The sequence below is a fragment of the Notothenia coriiceps genome, unplaced genomic scaffold (assembly GCF_000735185.1).
Source record: "Notothenia coriiceps isolate Sejong01 unplaced genomic scaffold, NC01 NC01_scaffold00014738, whole genome shotgun sequence".
NCBI classification, from domain to species: domain Eukaryota; kingdom Metazoa; phylum Chordata; class Actinopteri; order Perciformes; family Nototheniidae; genus Notothenia; species Notothenia coriiceps.
In genome coordinates this window covers 66,747-85,076 of record NW_011347439.1, presented here as the reverse complement: position 1 = coordinate 85,076, position 18,330 = coordinate 66,747, and the positions used below count along the sequence as shown (strand labels likewise).

The 18,330-nt window shown below is 38.5% G+C and overlaps 1 long non-coding RNA gene across 1 annotated transcript in view; it reads right to left on the bottom strand.

Annotated features, from left to right (window-relative positions):
• Positions 1–487: 487 nt before the first annotated feature.
• Positions 488–18,330, bottom strand: part of LOC104948630 (uncharacterized) — an 18,072-nt gene continuing 229 nt past the window's right edge. Inside the window, exons 2-3 of the long non-coding RNA XR_798714.1 lie at positions 9,139–9,145; positions 488–499 (exon numbers count right to left, since the gene is read on the bottom strand). This is a non-coding gene — a long non-coding RNA (uncharacterized lncRNA). The remainder of the gene's footprint in view (positions 500–9,138; positions 9,146–18,330) is intronic.

The following is an 18,330-nucleotide window of genomic DNA, read 5'->3' as shown; positions in this document are numbered from 1 at the left end:
TTCATTTCCAATGTTGTCTGCTGCAGCAGTTCACAGAATTACGACAGGTATCAGTGAGACGTTTAACCATTTAGATAAATCATTGAGTTGCTGTGACTCGGCCCCGGAGGTTTAATTACGTAAATCTATTCCGAGTCTTAATGGAAAGCATTGATTGGATTGACATAAATGTGATGATGTGCTCACATGCTTCCTTACAAGTGGCTTTCAGCGTGAAAAAAGCCTTGAGCTGCGTATAAAACTTTGATGAAAACGTTTTTTTCCACAGAACTTTTTTAATTGTTAAACATGAGCTCAAAGAAGTCAGCTGTTTTGTAAATGAACGTACAGGAACAGCTGGTTCATAAAACTGCTTTTTGAATTTGCATAATCAGAGAACTTTCATATTTTTTTGCTACTGGAATTTGCTGAATGAAAGCAGGAGAAGCTGCAGACACTTTGCAGCAGGTTGTGTTTTAAGTGGGACCAAAATGATTTGAGGCTTTGGATGATATACACGCTGCATAATCTTCTCTTTGTTTGTTAGATTCTTAGACATGAAAGGGAAAAGCACTTTGTTAGACTGCATACATTTGCTAAATGTCTGTACTGTGGCTGTTATGAACAAGAACTCTAGCTCAAAGGGAAAGATGCTGGCATTGCTTTGCAAAAATGAAAACAGGCACCTCTTCACCACTTCAAGTCGTCTGCTTATTGAGAAACTATTAAATATAAGGAGATAAACACTGACATAGAAGCCTTTCAAGGTCCTATTATTGCCTTTAATCTGAATAAAGCCTACACGCTTCAGATGTATCTGCTTTGTTCTCCATGTCTGATGCTTACATAATTGGAATGAACTCAGCTCATTAAAGAGCTACAGTAAGCAGCCGCTTTAAGCTTGATGACTAAGTGGTTCTCGGTTTGTTAAATCACAAACAGAACATCTCACAGCCGTCTGGAGAGGGAGGGTTTCGGGTGAAACAGAGGCCATTAGTACGCTATTCATAGGTCACATTGATGAAAGGCTCAAAGTTTAACATTTGCAGTCTAGAGAATGAAAATAATTAAACCAACTTTAAACAATATTATCACAACCAATGAGTGTCTTAAAGGGGCCTTATTTGCTCACTTTCAGGTTCATATTTGAATTTTGTGCCTCTACTGTGACAAGGTCTTTATTTTTCTCATACTGCCTGTGCTGCAGCACCTCTTTTCACCCTCTGTTTGAAACCAGAGCCCAGTCTGCTCTGATTGGTTAGCTGGCCGGCTCTGTTGTGATTGGTCTACCGATTAGAGATGTCCCACCCCTTAATCACAATCACATACAATGTGTTGGATCGCTATAGTCAATAGAAGCGCCAGTGTTACATGATGTCCTGATCTTAACAATGTAAAACAAGGAGTTCAATGGAGGTCTTTCAGACAGGGGGGGTCGAGGCGGGGTTCGAGAGAAACTCCCTCTGGAAGGAAATTTGGGATTTTAGCCTTTCCAGACCATTTACATGCACACAAACCTATATATCCCCCTTCAGGAAAGGGTAAACCCCCAAAAGCTTATAGGGCCCTTTTTAAAAGTATCATTTATACTTCAAAACTATGTAATATAAATACAAGAACTTGACAGAAACCTAATCGAGTGATACAAATACAGTTTAGCTTGGAAGCTACAAGTTTTAATAAAAATAGAGCTTTGAAAGAATAAATATTAGGCCTAGTGGACGGATACAAGACTCTAAATAAATGATAATGTTAAGTGATAAGTTACTGCTGCATATCAACCATATCATGTAAAAGGTGATGATATACCTTTTTGTTATTAGCTTTAGGGCACAAAAAAATCCTTAATATGAAATACACAATGTGCCTATCATTGCAAATGATTATTTTATGCATTACATTAAATAAGCATGAGTTGCATAACATGCAGCCATGTTTGTTCTAATTTCTATTCCATATATACATTGGCAGTGAGTTCATTGTTTGGTTGGAATAAAGCACTTAAAATATACAAGAAAACTGTTTTCATAGACATATGAACTGGAATAAAAAAGTTAAGATTACAAAATGGTGTTCCTGCACCTCTTTTTTCAGGTCTGTAATACTTTCATACAAAGAATCACAAGTGTATCATTATCTGGCAGCGCCCTCCAACATATTATCACACTGGTGGAGTGCTCTGAATAGATTATTCATAGTGCCTGATAACTGTGTGGGATGTCTGCGTAGGAGTGGGGATAGAAGCAGGACCCACTGTACGACTAACAGCTGATGTCTTCATCGCATTCACAACAGGCCTTTAATTCAACCATCATACATTTGATAGTTACTTTAGTTTTACAACAGCACTATGGGAAAAAAACAAGTGAGGTAAAGTGGTCTGAATTTGCCGCCTCTGTTGAAAATCGATCCTCTTATTTTAAACAAATCCATAAAACTGTGTGTGCTCTTGGAATTGGTTGAAAACAAATTATTTCTGCATGATCGACTAATGTTCCAAAGCTCAAAGATATTCACTCTACAATCATATTCAAAAGAGAAAACCAGCTATTCCTCATATTTGAGAAGCTGGAACTTGTGATTGTGAATGTGTATGTCACTGCTCTACATAACTTGACTTGACTAATTCTGTACAACGTTGGTCGAGGTTCCAGAGAGAATTATCTCCAACGCAACTCAGGACATCCTGCAATTTCAAAATGGCCAAGCTATTGCCAAATTGCGGCATTTTTGTATTCACTCTAAGCACAAAAAGAGAAACTCCCTCTGGCGTGAACTGTAGGATCTGCAGGCAAGGAAATTGGCCTTTTACAGACCATTTACATGCACAAAAACACAGAGCAGGAAAGGGTAAACACTATAAAGCCTAATATCGCCACTTTAACGTCATTAGTTTGCTCATATTTTGTCTGAAGAATCGACAAATTAACATTACAGTCCGCTGGTGGGACTGAGAAAAAGTCAGGGGATGGCTAAAGTCCAAGGTAATGCATCGTTGATACTCAGTTGGGATGTGACCAAAAATATTCATCTTAGAATGAAATGTGAAATTATAGAAATATGTGCTCTACTGTACTTTTGTCTTGCAATGACACGATTTGGGAGCCTTTCTCATTTACGACTAATTACAAATTATTTTAATTTATCCTTTCTTCAGGAATATTATGGTAGAATTGCAATTACCTTCCTTTTTAATGAGCCTTGAGTCAAATGAAAGTAACCATTTTCCGCTTCGACATGTGCAACAGAGGTATTGCTTATTAGTATTCTTGAAGCATTTGCATAGGGTAAAGGCTTTATTTGAGATGTAATCATGTCTCAAATGAACGGAACAAAAAGTTTAAACATGATGCTCATCGGAGGTTGAATAGAGACACTCCCTGAAGATGAAACATGCCGGTAAAAGCAGCGGATGACGCGTAGAAGACCATGTCGGTGCATTAAGCTTTATATCAGGAATACCAATGCTGAACAGCGCCCTGAAATTCTAATTGCGTTCCTGTTAATCAACAAGACTGACAACAGGCAGGGCGAGCTCTAGAGGACTGGGAGGAAATCTATTAACATACAATATGTTGTTGTGCTTGTTAAAATAATGGAAAAGCTCTATGGTGGGGGTGGCTGCGGTAGGTGCATTGTTCTCCTCACTGTCGCTTTAGTTAATTGCAAATCCGAACCCTTTAAAGCCTTATGGAAGTTTGTGCAGTTTGACAAGCTGCATGGAGACTTGAACTCCACCCCCCCGATGAATTGTGTCTCAGGATAATCCTAATTGAACACATATATTGGCCGGGCAGCATACGTTGTTTTGGCAGTTATTAATAACGTGACGGAGAAATAGTCTAATGCTTGGTTCCTACAACTGAAATGAGAGATAAACAAGAGTCCAGATCTCTCCGGCCTGCGGAGACCGGTAATGCTCGACTTGCCACTACTACTCCTCTAATTGGGCCCTAGGTGAACACACAATTGGGCTTTAGGGACTGGCTGGCTTAGGTTTCAGATCTTATAAATAAATCGTAGTTTATTTCAATGTTCTTGTTCTCTAAAATAAAGAACTATAGATTCCAGTCTGTCCTTGGAATTTATTTTTTACAAGTTAATAGGATATTGGTAAACAAGTCTTTAAAAAGCAATTAAATCAGTTCCGTTAACAAAGGCCATATTAGATGGTAGGTATTAACATGTCTTTAACTTCCTTTACATATGTCTTAAATAGTGGTTAAATGCCATTAGATTGACCGTCCGGTAGGTTGTTTATAGTCCTTTTGTTGTGGAGTTTGAGTAGGTGCCATTAGACATGTGTCAAACACTCATCGCCTCAAAGGGGCCAACAGGTCAGTTTTAGCAAAGAAATTACTTTAATGTATAAGTGGTTATTCCATCCTTCAATCTCATGCCCCTTATCTGGGATCCACGTAATGTTTATTAAATAATTATATTAGTGGGAAATATTGAAAAAAATGCTTGCAAAAGTTAAAAGCTGTAAATGTCAACAAATGAATTATCTCAATCGATAATAGGCCATATTGTCCCTACTGATTTCCCATCATTTTTTTTACCGGTATAGGTGTGAAATGACATTATATTTAATTCTCTGTCTAAAAAATGTTATAAAATGTTTTATAAGATGATTGGGAGAACACTGCAGGAATAAACAGCAATGTGTAACACGCTTTCAGATTTAGTCGGTTTAAATTGTCCAAGAGAAGCTGTCCTGTTTTCTTTATCATAGCAGGTGATGATTAATGAATATATATCTACATGTAATTAAATATGCCTGTTAAACCTGAAACATAGAGACTCATTAAAGCCTCCGCTGGAGTGTATGTAACCGAGCAAACTGTGCCTGACGTGGGTGCTCACAGCTTTTGACAGAACGTTCACAAGCCCGGATCCCAGGGGTGCTCCGCAGAGAGGCTTCACCAGCGCGCCCCCTCCTCTCAGTAGACACACACAGCAGAGTGAGACCCCGAGGGAGGGCCGCTCACTCCTGTCTGCCCACCGGGCGAGGCACAGGCATGTACTGTCAGATATGCTTTTCTACGGGCAGCCAAACTTTGGTGGTTACACGAAACTACATGACCTCTTTAACCCTCATCTCTGAAGACTTTTGGCAGGCTTTTTGAAATGTTACCATTTCTGTACCCTCGGGTTCAAACTTAAACAGAACATGTGAGAAACTGTCACAAAGGTTGGTCTGAGGGCCAAGATAAAAAAAAGAAAAAGTTGTGACAATGTCCTCTCCTGGCAAATACAGATCCCTCCTTTGATGGGTGTTGAAGCCAAAACTAGCACTATATATACTGTGTATATGTACAAAAATTAGGGATGCTCCGATCGATCGGTCACCGATCGAGATCGGCCGATACTCACTCTACCGATCGATCGTTGCTCTCTAAACATGCCGATCGCGAGAGCCGATCGCATGACGTAAAATACATGACACTTTTCTCAGTGTGCGGCAAAACGAGCTCGCCAAAATGGCTTCACCGGTCTGGCATTATTTTAAGGTGTCCGAAAAAGACAGTAAAATAGCAGTATGCGAAGCAGAAATCCTGCAACTCTGCCCGCCGGACCGGTGAGTGGAGCGAAACACAGAAGAGTTAGACTTAACACACTTAGCTATTTTATCTACCTCTGGAACAAGCTAAATTAGTTATAAGTATAATTATTCTTCACTGTCGGGTCACTCATTACTGGATCAGTGAGCTGCATGAGATACTGACAGGCTGTCAGGAGAGGGAGAGAGGAAAAGAGGAAAAGAGAGTGCTTCCGCTCATTTCTCCCCTGTTACTATCCAAAGTGAATGTAAACTTGAATAATGTACATCATTTGAATGTAATAATTAAGTTGATTTTTGTTTGTGGAAGCTCCAGTGAATGAGCCCCATTAACTGAGTTTTAAACATCACTTTAAATGGAAGATTTAAAGTGATGTTTAAATCTTCCATTTAGGCCCCGCCCACTCGATCGGATCGGCGATCTGCGATGGCCCCCAAAATTGGCGATCGGAGCATCCCTAACAAAAATACAGGCTGTGTAGTTGTGCTATGTGTGTAAGTTATCTGTCAAATAAGTGACACAATATTTTATATTTTAAAACTACATGTAATTGAAGTCCCTTATNGACGACCCGAGAGTCTTATGTACTAGCCAATCATAATTTGTGTCTGCTACTGAGAGGGAGGAGGTCAGAGCACGCTCCCCTCTCCTGCAGGGGGGCGTGGTCAGCTGCAGCTCACAGAATCGGCCTTTTCTTTAAATATAATTTTAAAATGTCGATACAGAAGCCCCTTTTTTTAAATAGTTTTTATAGGTGTTGCTATCTGTTTTGTGTAATGTGGTTCTACAAGCAAGTCAGTGCATTCATGGGGTGGTATCAGAGAGTTACAAGGGTCTGTAAATGCAATGAAAACATTTTTTTTTTACTTTTACATTTTTACTTTTGAATACTTCAGTACAAAGGATGTATTGATTAATTTAAGTGATATATGTGTACACATAGGCCTATACATCATTCATTAGTCAAAACAGGGCTACATTTGATTTAATTATAAAAGGTATAATATGTGGTAAACTGAAGAGCCGTTTGGGAGCCGAAGGAGCCGGCTCTTCTTGGCGAGCCGAGCCAAATGATCCGGCTCACCAAGAAGAGCCGGAATTCCCATCACTAGCGTGCGTTGATGCTTGCCGTCGGGCATGTCTGAAGCTAGACCAACAACCAATCACCTGAATCTCCCGCCCTGGACACTCAAGCAGCGGTTTGATTGGATAGAGCTTGTACTGGCATATGATTCGATTGGCTGATGCTTCCGCCGAAGCTTCAAAAGTAGAACATTGCTCTTGCTACGCTTTGCTCCCACAATGCAGTTTGGCTAAGCGTGACGTCACCCCATTCAAAGTGAATGGGCAGAAGCGTTGAAGCTTCAACGCACGCCGCCGTGTGGACGGGCCGTTACAAGTTCACTAGTGCGCTGCAAAAGCTCTGACATGTTAACTAGTTACAAAAAAGAAGCAGAACTAGTTAACTAGTGGCATACATTTGTCTGCACTAGTTAACTAGTAGCACCCACAATCACTCACTAGTTAACTAGTAAAGGCAAAAGCTTCACTAGTTAACTAGTTGGCGCCTCTTTTGACCTTACTAGTTAACTAGTGGGGCTCAACATTTCTACACGTTAACTAGTGAACCTTTGCCCTTCACTAGTTAACTAGTGAGATACATTTAAATTCAACTAGTGAACTAGTGAGGCGTAAAATGTTCACTATTAGTACTAGTGGATCACAAATGTGCACTAGTCAAACTAGTTGCACAGAATGATAATGAGGAGGAGGGGAAAGAACGCTTCGAGGTCTCCTATTGGCCCTAAGCTATAGAGCACCACCCAGCCCAAAACATACAGTCAAACCATATTTACAAAAATATAAAACAAATGTATTTTTGTAATTATGATCATATGACTGTATATCAAATTAGGTAAGAACATTGAAGACTTTCTTAAAACTAGAAAGTTGCCTTAGGACTGCAGACAGGAATATAGATCCTCTTTAAAACATTTTATTAAGCTGCACAGCTGCCGTCTGATATCAAGGATATGGAATAAATACTCAAATGGCTTGCCATAGCCTTACATGTAAGAAAAATACGTAACATGTACGGTCAAAGTCTAACATGTTTATAACAGAACATAACAAACAAATGCCCTCCACTAGTTAACTAGTAAGAAAAACTTCTGATGTTAACTAGTGAGATAACGTGTGTAACTAGTTAAGAATGGACTTTTATTTTTTTTTATATAAACCAGCGATTAAAGTATCCTTATCCAGAGTATAGGGCCAACTATACAAAACCCAGAATTGTACAGAGAATTGTACATAGCCTACTAGAAGAAATGATCCACACCATCATTACCAAAACGGAAGCTGGCACCTCCAATGATTTTTTAAATAAAGCAAAATAGCTGCACACTCACTCTATCAACAAGGGCTATCCTTCCCTCAGAAATGATAATCATTGGCATAAATCCCAGAATAAACTAAAAGAAAGGAACAAAAAACTGTATCCTTGATGTAAATGCCCAGTTTTACTTCTAAATCAATGCTTGAAGAAGTAGCATAGTTGTCACTGTTCTCTTACAAATGTGCCCCAAACTACAGACAGTATTTAATGTGATTCTGTCATTTATAACCAAAAGAACCTCAGCATTGTTTTGGAAAATGTATGCATTATCTTCCTACATACCAATACTGGTTCGTTGACGTGTATACATCACACATGAAGAAAAAAGGATTTAAAAAAGGGACAATGTGTAAGAAAAGTTACTAACATCAACAACATAATGTCAAGATCAAACTCTGTAGACGTTGTCCACTTCTGTAGCTCCTGCCAATTATCAAAATGTACATGGGCTATATCCCCAGTTGCACATTTCACGATTTTCCCATTATTATTTTAAAGTTTTTGTCTTCAAAAAAAGTAGAGCATGATCATGCCAAACTGTCAAATAGCTTCTTTGAGTCATAATCTGAGAATGCATCAGTGGTTCAGGAATGTCAAAAAACCTTAGACAGCAGAATCCTTTACAAGATTGAAATCGTATGCAGAGCACTTTTACAGTTCATTAATATTCACAGCCATATGTCATGCTATTCAAATCCACTCCCCCCTTCCCCCCTCCCATCCCTTGAATCACATTCAAAACTGGCTGTGAGAATTAAAAGTGGTGCTCAAAATATGAATACAGGAGAGGAAATGTCATACAAGATAAGGGCTGGGTTTTGTAAAAAGGGCTAGAGTGATCTTAACATGGAAATGATCTCAGCAGGCGATGTAAGGGGAGAAATCAGCTTGTAAACATTTACACATGTAGTCATTCAAGCACACATGCTCTCCTGTTTGTACATTTTACATTTCAGCAATATTTTATTCATACAGAGTCAGAGAAAGTCACAAGCTGAATAACCAACCATCTATCTGCCTATTCATCCATCATCTGCAGCTACACAACTCTTTGGCAATTCATCTTTCTGTTTTAACACCATCAGTGTATTGACGAATGACTTTTCAGTGGAAAAAGCGAAGCAGAAATAGCGCACTCTGACTCAGAGCCTTTAATTGCTCATAGCGATTCTCTCCAGTTCTTTGGCCCTCTCAAACAAGCCAACTATACTTTTTAACTCATCCTTTTTAAAACATAAAGAGAAGTGTCCGTGCAAGAGAGCAGACATTTTGTCTCCAAATGTAGCCTTTGTCGAAGCCCCTCCTCACTAGGATCTGATCTGTGAGTTTTTAAATGCGTGGCCCGTGTGAATGAGACACTGCATTGCAGAGCTGAGTTTATAACAAAGAGGGTGTTTGTCATTCTGGACCATGCCTGGGTTCAAAGAAATGACATATTGAAGCATCTCTACGGTTTTAAGGGACCATTGTCTGCTATTTACAATGTTTGTATTTGTTTGTATTCATAAACTTTAAATCGTGGTATGTTGCAGCACTGAACACAGAAGTGATGATTCATTTTATAGTTGAGTTTCACAATCTTGTAGGATTTTCCTGCTTCAAAAAGTAATGGATGTTCGCAGTGGTGCGAAGTAACTAAGTACATTAACTCAAGTTCTGTACTTAAGTACAATTTTGAGGTACTTACTTGAATATTTCCATTTTATGCTACATTATACTTCTAATCCACTACATTTTAAGTAAGTAATTATTTTACCGTTTACTTCACTACTTTAGTTTGACGATTTGAGTTAGCTTTCATTTTGCAGGTTAATATTTTTAATAAAAAATATAAATCAAATAATAAATGATCATGTAGTGTTTTGAATTAAGATCATTTAAAATGAGCAACACATTAGGTAACTTTATCCAGCAATATAATATTATTTTTTGGGAAAATGGCAAATCAGCTCAACAAGTTATTTTAGATTTGGTACTTAAAGTATATTTGGATGTTAAATCTGTTTTTCTTTTAGTACAAATGTTGAATGCAGTAATTTTACTTGTAACTGTTATGGTGAGTGAAGGAAGCAGGACCCAAATGCAGATAACGAAGAAAATGCCTTTATTTCAAGGATAACCTAGACAACTTGGACAAAACAGAAAAGTCACCGGTGAACTCAGTCACAAACAAAAGACGAACCAACACTGAACACAGGAAGAGACAAGACTAAATACAGGGAGGGGTAATCACAAGACGAGAAACAGCCGGGCAGGGGAGGAGAAACACAAGGGCGACAGGTGAACACAATCAGACAACTAGACACACCAGGGAAACTAACGACAGGGAGGAAAAACACAGGAAGAAGGACCAGACAATATACAAAGAGGAAAACACCCATAACCAGACATACAAAACTAAAAACGTGACATAAAATGAGAATCGTGACACAAATGATATCAGATGATTTCCTTTAAAAAAGGCTAAACTTAAACTAATGGAACCTAATAGGGAAAAATCACCATTGTCAAGGCAGACAAAATGAAACGACCCGTCCTCAAGACAATAACCGAACAGGTCGCTCTGTCCTTGTCTTTTTCTGCCTTCGGTTTGCCTCTCACATTCACACATGCACCATCAGTGAAACATCCTGTATACTACAGTTGACCCAAGTGTCTAGATAATTGCATTAAATACTATGTGATTAAAGTCTTAGGGTTTCATATAATTATGTGCATATATTTGACATGTACAAATGCAAATGTTTCAATGTATAATTTCCCAGGAATTAATTTATTTCACAGTGCGGCTAGGTTGGATTTGTTTTCTCGCCATCACATCCCTGTATGAGTGAATTCTGTGTTGGTTTATGTGACAATCTTGCCCAGGAAAATCTTAACAAACAGATTTAAATCTGATAAAAACATTTTTGCAAGGATGAAGGCTGAAAAAAGAAAGAAAAAAAGGTGAAGGTAAAAAAAAGAAAGTGTTCAATAGAAACAGAAAATGTCTTCATCAGCCAGCAGCTGGACACCACATGAAGAGGTTTGTTTGCATGGAGATTCCTTATGTTGCAATGTGAGCAATAATGAATATTGCCACTTACACAGCAATGCAGAACATGATTTGACTAATTGAAGAGTCTTATCTCCTGGAGAAAATGATCTCAGCAGTTGTCAAGACACGATAAATAACAAAGTTAACCTGTGAGAGAATTTCCTGTTCTTTTATTGAGACGATCCATGCAGCAGGTGCAGACACCGGAGGCTCGGTCTGTCCTTCAGTGTACACACCGCTTATTAATAGAAGTTATATTCATACGAGTGCTCTGCTGTGACATTGTGGTCACTACATGAGACGCATAACAATACATTTATTATATTTATAATCAATTCTTATTTCTCAGTCCAGCTCCTTTCCTATTAATATGTTGCAGTGTATATTAATAATTGAATCAACCTGTATAAGTCGGATAAAACGTTATAGCTGAAATATGGTTAGTCCACCACTGTCCTTATAAACTTAAAGTACATTTTTATTATAAATGTGATAAGAATAAAAAAAAATACAAAAAGAATACAATGAACACATATTTCACGTACGAAAATTGTCTATTCACTGACTTTTCCTCAAGTCATATTCTCATGATATTTGTGGTTTTGAGTGAGATTTCTCATCAACTGTTAGATAATTACATTTGGTGCTGACGTTCATTGTCCTTTGATCAAGTTTTTGATTGAAAAAAACGGAAACAATCCAAATTCAAAGCTTGACTTTGTGTTCGCATGTTGAACATGGTACAACATAATACCTGCTTAACATTAGCATATTGACATTGTTGTTGTGAGTGTGTTAGCATTTAGACAAGTTTACCCTAACTGTAATCTACGTAACTGTACCCAAGTGCAGCCTTACTGAGCCGCTTGATGCCTAATCTTGTTAAAGAGTCCTTTTTATGCTTTTAAGGGTTTCCCTGTAGTGTGTTATTAAGCTATGTGTGTGCATGTAAATGGTCTGCAAAGGATAAAATAAAAAGTTGAAGTTTCTCTCCCACACACTCCCCCCGACCTGCCCGAAACTCTCCCATTGGACTCCTTTGTTTACTTCTGTAACATAGTGACATGACTATGTAACACTTGTGATTCTATTGGCTAGCGCTCCAAAACAGTGTACGTGATAGTTTAAGGGGCGGGACATCTCTTAGCGGTTGACCAATCACAACAGAGCCAGCCAGCTAACCAATCAGAGCAGACTGGGCTCTGGTTTCAGACAGAGGGTGAAAAAAGGTGCAGATGTCACAGAAGAAGCATTACATGCAAATATCAACCTGAAAATTAACACATGATGTCCTCTTTGAAGAATTAACAGAAAACTAATGTTTTTAGACTATTGTTTTTGTTGTTGTTGATAAGACATACAATCAGTTTACATTATATCTGTAAAAATGTGCTAAATGTATTAAGCACTAGGCTACTGCTGTTGTTGTGGTAACATAAAAAAAAATCAGCAGTCATAAACCTCTGATTTTTCTTCAAATCATTCTTGTGTTAAATCGACTGTGACTGGGATGGAGTACTTGCTGCATTTAGTTTGTGTTCATGTGGAACAATGGGCTGCTATTCTCAACTGGAGATGTGATTTGAGTTTGTATTAATGAAATAAAAAACGGACTAATGAAGCAGAACAAAAATTGACCTCTGTTGACACAAGGCCCTGTTATTGTCCGTCTGAATAAATGATCAATGCAAGTCATGCTGCTGGAGACCAGAACAATGATGTCTTGTGAGACTGTTGAAAGGTTTAATCCAATTCCACTGCTAGTTCATCACTCTTAAATGTCATGTGTAGGCTCATTTATCTTAACGCTTACATTTCTAATACTAGAAAGCCATTGCCACACGCAAAATGAGACAATGCAAGCTATTGTCTCACTCACGACCTATAGCCACTCCTGTCAGCTACCATGCTGCTCTGAAAGGCTGCATCCATCCATCACATTAACTGTAACTGACAATCAACGCCAATGCAGCAGCTTACCAGCCCTCATGAGGATTGTGGCTCTGTGGTTTCAGCTAAAAGAGAGGAGAGCGGTCAGCAGAAGGAGGTGGATCATTATGAAGAGAGCTCGGTCTGAAAGTCAAGGGAATAACATGTGTCAATTCTGAATGAGCTGTGGACTTTTAATGAAGAGCGCTTGTCAAAGTAATTGTCCTCTCGACTACAAAGACGTAGCTCATCATTGAACCAGAAAGGAAAAAGGGTGATTCTAAAGATGGAATTGCTTAGAAACTTGCATGCAATAGTAAAGCTTTGAATTAAGTTAAGGGATGCTGATGTAATATTATTAAATCATGAGGACACTTTTGGTTGTATAATGTTGAAAATATGAATCATGACAGTAGAAAGCATGATAAATCATGTTGTAGTGTATGCCATTTGTCTGACGTTGCTGCTTCTGCATTTTATAGCGGACATAAAGAATTTACCACATAATCTGGAATCAGCATGGCAATGCAATAAATGATTATGGTGCCGGTGCTAAAAATACAACTCACAATCATGTGACTGTTTAATAAACAGAAAGGGTCATCGATTGGAGTTGGACTGAAACAAGCCCAGGAGATTAGATCCAAATGAAGTGAGTTAATCAAAGGAGCAAGTTGCAGATAGAACATCCATATTATTGAAGTTCTATAAGTAAGAGGCATATATTTTACCTTTTGACAGGCTTCCTACTTACTGAGCCATTTCAGATCAGAACATTATTTTAGCTGGCTGAAATATAATGCGGATGGTACTGACTGACATGAGTTTTAATAATGAATTATTTGATTTACTCTTTATGTTTGGAGGAATGTTTGTGGCACAACATGTATAATATTTGGTTTAAGCTACAGGCATGAGCACAAAATGTGACACTGTGTCCCACCTCTGCCTAATCAGAGCAGGACAGTGAGAGACTGTAACAATTGTCTCTTTGATCACTTTGTAGTTGTTTTGTGTCTCTTAGATGTGCATCTTATATTTATTATATTGTGTCTCATCATAGACGTTTTGCATCTCTTGTGTCTTTTTGTGGTAGTGTTATGCCGTTTTGTAGTGTCCCATCAATTATGTTAAGTTGTGTCATGTTTGTGATTGTCATGTTCATGTTAGTTTAGTTTATGTATGTTCCACTTCCTGTTTTATTTTGTACTCACCTTGTCTCATTCGAGGTCCCTTTACTTCCTGCCTTGGTTCTTTTCCCCGCCATGGTCAGCGTCTGTCCCGCCCCTGATTGTTTCCACCTGTGTCCACTTACCTCATGTATATATTTTCCTGTCTCCCCTTGTTAGTTGTCGGTTCGTCTTGCTCCAAGAAGCCAGATCCAAGCCATCGCATAAGAGACTCAGTGTTTTTGTGAGCGCTTTACTTTTGACATTTTGTTATATCCTCTGAAAGAGTGATTTTTCAAGTAAAGATTATTTTCTTCAAACCTTTTTTGTCTCTGGGTTGTGCATTTGAGTCCTCTAAACTATTGAGTCAAGGCTCCTAACACGTTTTGTTGGCGTTTTTGTTTCTCTTTGTGTTCATTTTGCATCCCATTACAATGGTTTCGCATCTCTTGTGTCTTATTTGTGTCTTTTTGTTATCATTTCGCATATCTTTGTGGCCATTTCACATGGCTTTGTACGTGGCCCTGAAGTGCAAGACACCACAGCATTTCACAAAACGCCGCAGCATTTCAGAAAACCCGGCAGAATTTCAGAAAGCACCACAGCATTTCACATTGGACGGAAAGGGTATTCCTTTAGGGAGAACACTTCTTGTTTGTGATTGGACAGAGCCAGCCAGAGAAGCACTGCTGTGATTGGTTATTTTTGCTGCCAGTCAAGAAATGACGCTTCGTGATTGGTCAACGCCCGACAGCGCAATATGTCCCAACACATTCCGTTAGCACAAACTCAGAGCTCACAGCTCCTCATATCTGTTCAGAAACTGGACAAAAGTTAAACATGTACAAACCACAGACTGTCTGTGTCATGGCGAATACAGTCGCTGCTTTATTTATGTCTGTACGACGTTGTTGTGAGTGTGGACGGAGCAGCTACAGGTTAGTTTAGCCTGATGGATCCGATTCCATTCAGAAAACACGCATTTTAAAAGCTTTTCGCCTGCCGTCTGTCTGCAGACTTGTCAAAGCATTAATTCATGGTTTTTACTAACCGTTATCAGTATGTAGTTACTTCGGCATCACTTTGAAACGTGTATTACAATTACATCACGGGCAAATATGTTCATTTGGTTGTAGTTGGTATCTCCCATAGAATTTACATGGAGATACGCCCCGCCCCCTCTCCAGCGCGTCTTGTTTGAATGACAGGAGCAAACACAGCTGACAGAGAATCTTCGTGACGACACTACCAACAAAAAGACGAGGGTCAGTTCTTTAATGCAAATCGGGTGTTGTAGTCGACAATCGACAATCGTGGTGTGAGCCTCGAGTTCGAGGAGTATGTCCCGACGGTTGTGAGTGCGTAACTCGCACGTCTCAGTGCGGTCTATTGGGTATAGAGTGCGTGAGTGGCGGTGTGAACGGAAAAGGAGTCCGATTCAAAAGCAGGTTTTAGTTTACATATATTTTTTACATAACTTCCTTTGTCGTTTGGACTCGCCAGATCGCCTTTACCCCTGCCAGAAGACCGAATCAAGTCATTTCAACTTCGCTATAACCCTCCCTAATAATAAAGTACCTAGTTATTGAGTAACTTGTTTTTGCAATAAGTCTGTGTTTACTGCAGAGGATTCATGGCACCATTCGCAACGTTGATGTTAGTGTAAAACCTATTTTTTTTTTTTCGGGTTATACGCGGCAGGAGGCTCGACCCTGTGTAATGTTAACCAGAGATAGGCTGGCCTCCTTCTTTGCCCACGCGTCCCCCTGCAGCGTTTCACGTTGTGAGGGTTTTTTCACGTTATGTTATTAAAGTTAGTGATAATATGTAGAGAATGATGGATTTGGGTTATGTGTGTTAGTTTATCAGAGGACACCCAGTATGATGTCGTTCCTCAAACCTGTCCATACGAAAACTTATTAAAACCCTTATAACATATTACATTTTAGAAAGTTATTTATACCGTAGTAGAATTTATTGAAATGATAATTGTCAATATAAGATCAGATGAAGTAGAAACAGATATAACAACAACAATCGTAGACGATATCGATCCGACGTATATGTTTTTGTCTGACAGATACAGTACCGCTTATGTGCAGGCGACGAAATAAATACAGACATACTGCAACAACACTCACACCTGCCTCGTCGATGTCCAATCAAATCGGGTCGCAAAGAGTTTCACCACCCCGTCGCGGGCTGAACCACCCCGCGTCTCTACACCTATCCACCCAGTGCCTTTATGTTTTTTTTTTTTTTTTTAAATTAAATTTTTTTTTTTTAAAAGTGTGACCACCTTATAGTTTTGTTGCCGGACGGGCCCCACGTTTTTCGTAGTTCTTTCGCCCTGGGAGATGGTGTGTTTTGTTGTGACATTTTATTTGGTTAAACACAAGAAAACTTTAACTTTTTCCTATAACGTAACACAAAACAAATGAAAGCAACCGTCAACTCAGTTCACATTAAACCGTACGAAAATAAAACTCCGCTCAAATGCGAAACTGTCACCAACAACGAATACCTTTTGTTCTGGTAATGAGAGAGCAAGTCAATGATATCGAACGGGAGACACTTAAGTACGACCTGCAGGTTAGTCGAGGACAGTAGTGGAGCGTCTCTGTTCGAAGAAAAGTAAATCTGTGAAGTGTAAGTTTGTAATTTGACTTAATCCGTCTAAGTTTCCTAAATAAAGAAAACCTTTACATAAAATTTTATGTTAAATTAGTTCAAATAAAAGAGCCATCTTGAATTACCTGTTTATAATGATTTTGTATTAAAAATTTTTTTATATATTTTCGTTTTATATTAAACAAAATTACAAAATTTATGATAAAACACTTATTAGAATCCGGGAGTCTCTGTCCGCGAAGCGCGAGTGACCATTTTTGATGTGGTGTACACTTTGCGAGAGGTGTCTGTGTGTGTTCGTCGCACCTCAGCCCTTCTTTTCGTTACACCTCGCCCTTCCTCTTCTCCTCTCTCGTTACTCTGCGTTCTTTCTCCTCCGTGTGGGAACCAAGCATAAATTATTTCAATATTTTTATTTCATCCTTAGTAGGTTACACATGATTATCCTTCATTTTTCAAATTTTCCCTCCCTAATCAGTTAATACGTATTTATTTTTCTTTCTTACGATTGATCCATTGTATTTCTATTCTTAATTTGTTCATTTAATAAACAACACTAGCATAAGATTTCTACAAACCTAATAACTTTTCATATGTAGAGGGGAAAGGAGACTCACAACTCTCGACTATAGGTATTTAAGTACAACCCGAGTTTCAATCCCGACGATGCTAAATACCGTTTTTAAGTATTAGAAGCTAAATAAACGCCAGTTTTGACATATAAGTGCTAATAATTTTTGCTATATTGGTAAAGACAACTTTTGTAGTTAAATAACTTCTTTATTAACTTTTCATACAAAAGGTTGTCAACTAATGGGACTTGAAATTCATATTAAGTTGACTTTTTTTATTTTAACAAAATAAAGCTAATACAGACAAAAGTATTAGCAACGGTTCGGTTTTAGCATTAACGCTAAGTTTTATACTAAATAACTCGTCGGGATCGAGTTTCACGTGTCTAACTACTAAATTGAAGTTGTAATTTTTTGTAGTAGGACCCCCAAGTACGGCGCCTGGGATCTGATTCTCTACAACTGCAGGTGGTGGTTTATTTCGTCCAATTTATTTAATTTAACTTATGTAAAATAAAAATCATTTGGACTTTTGCCCAGGTGTCTGGGTAGTCTGGGTTTGTCGTTTTGTTTATCTCAATTTCCATCGTATATTATTACAATTTTACACGATTTTTATCATATATGAACGTTTTTTTGTTTTCTCCTCATTTTCATCAGTGGCTAAACAAATAAAAAAACTTTCATCGAGATTAAGTATTTTTTCCAACCTCCTGGGCGACAATACTTTTATGTAAACTGTTAAACTTCGCAAACCGATGGTAAAATAACCTCGCTACTCCTTGTCCACCCCGAACTTTTCCGGGTGCGACAAGTTTCACCGCCTTACTGTCTTTTTCAAACTCTATTGGTGACCAAATCGGACTACCTAGGCTAGGGCTAATCCTAAATGTACCTCTATGCGGGGCGGGGGAGAGGGTCGCAATACAAACTTACTGTCGTCATTTGTGCTTAAATTACGAAATAATTAAAGTACCAAAAATTCCCGAATGGAGGTACATTTATATACCATCTATGGGTTATAAGCGTCAGCGAGATTAGCGAGCTACAA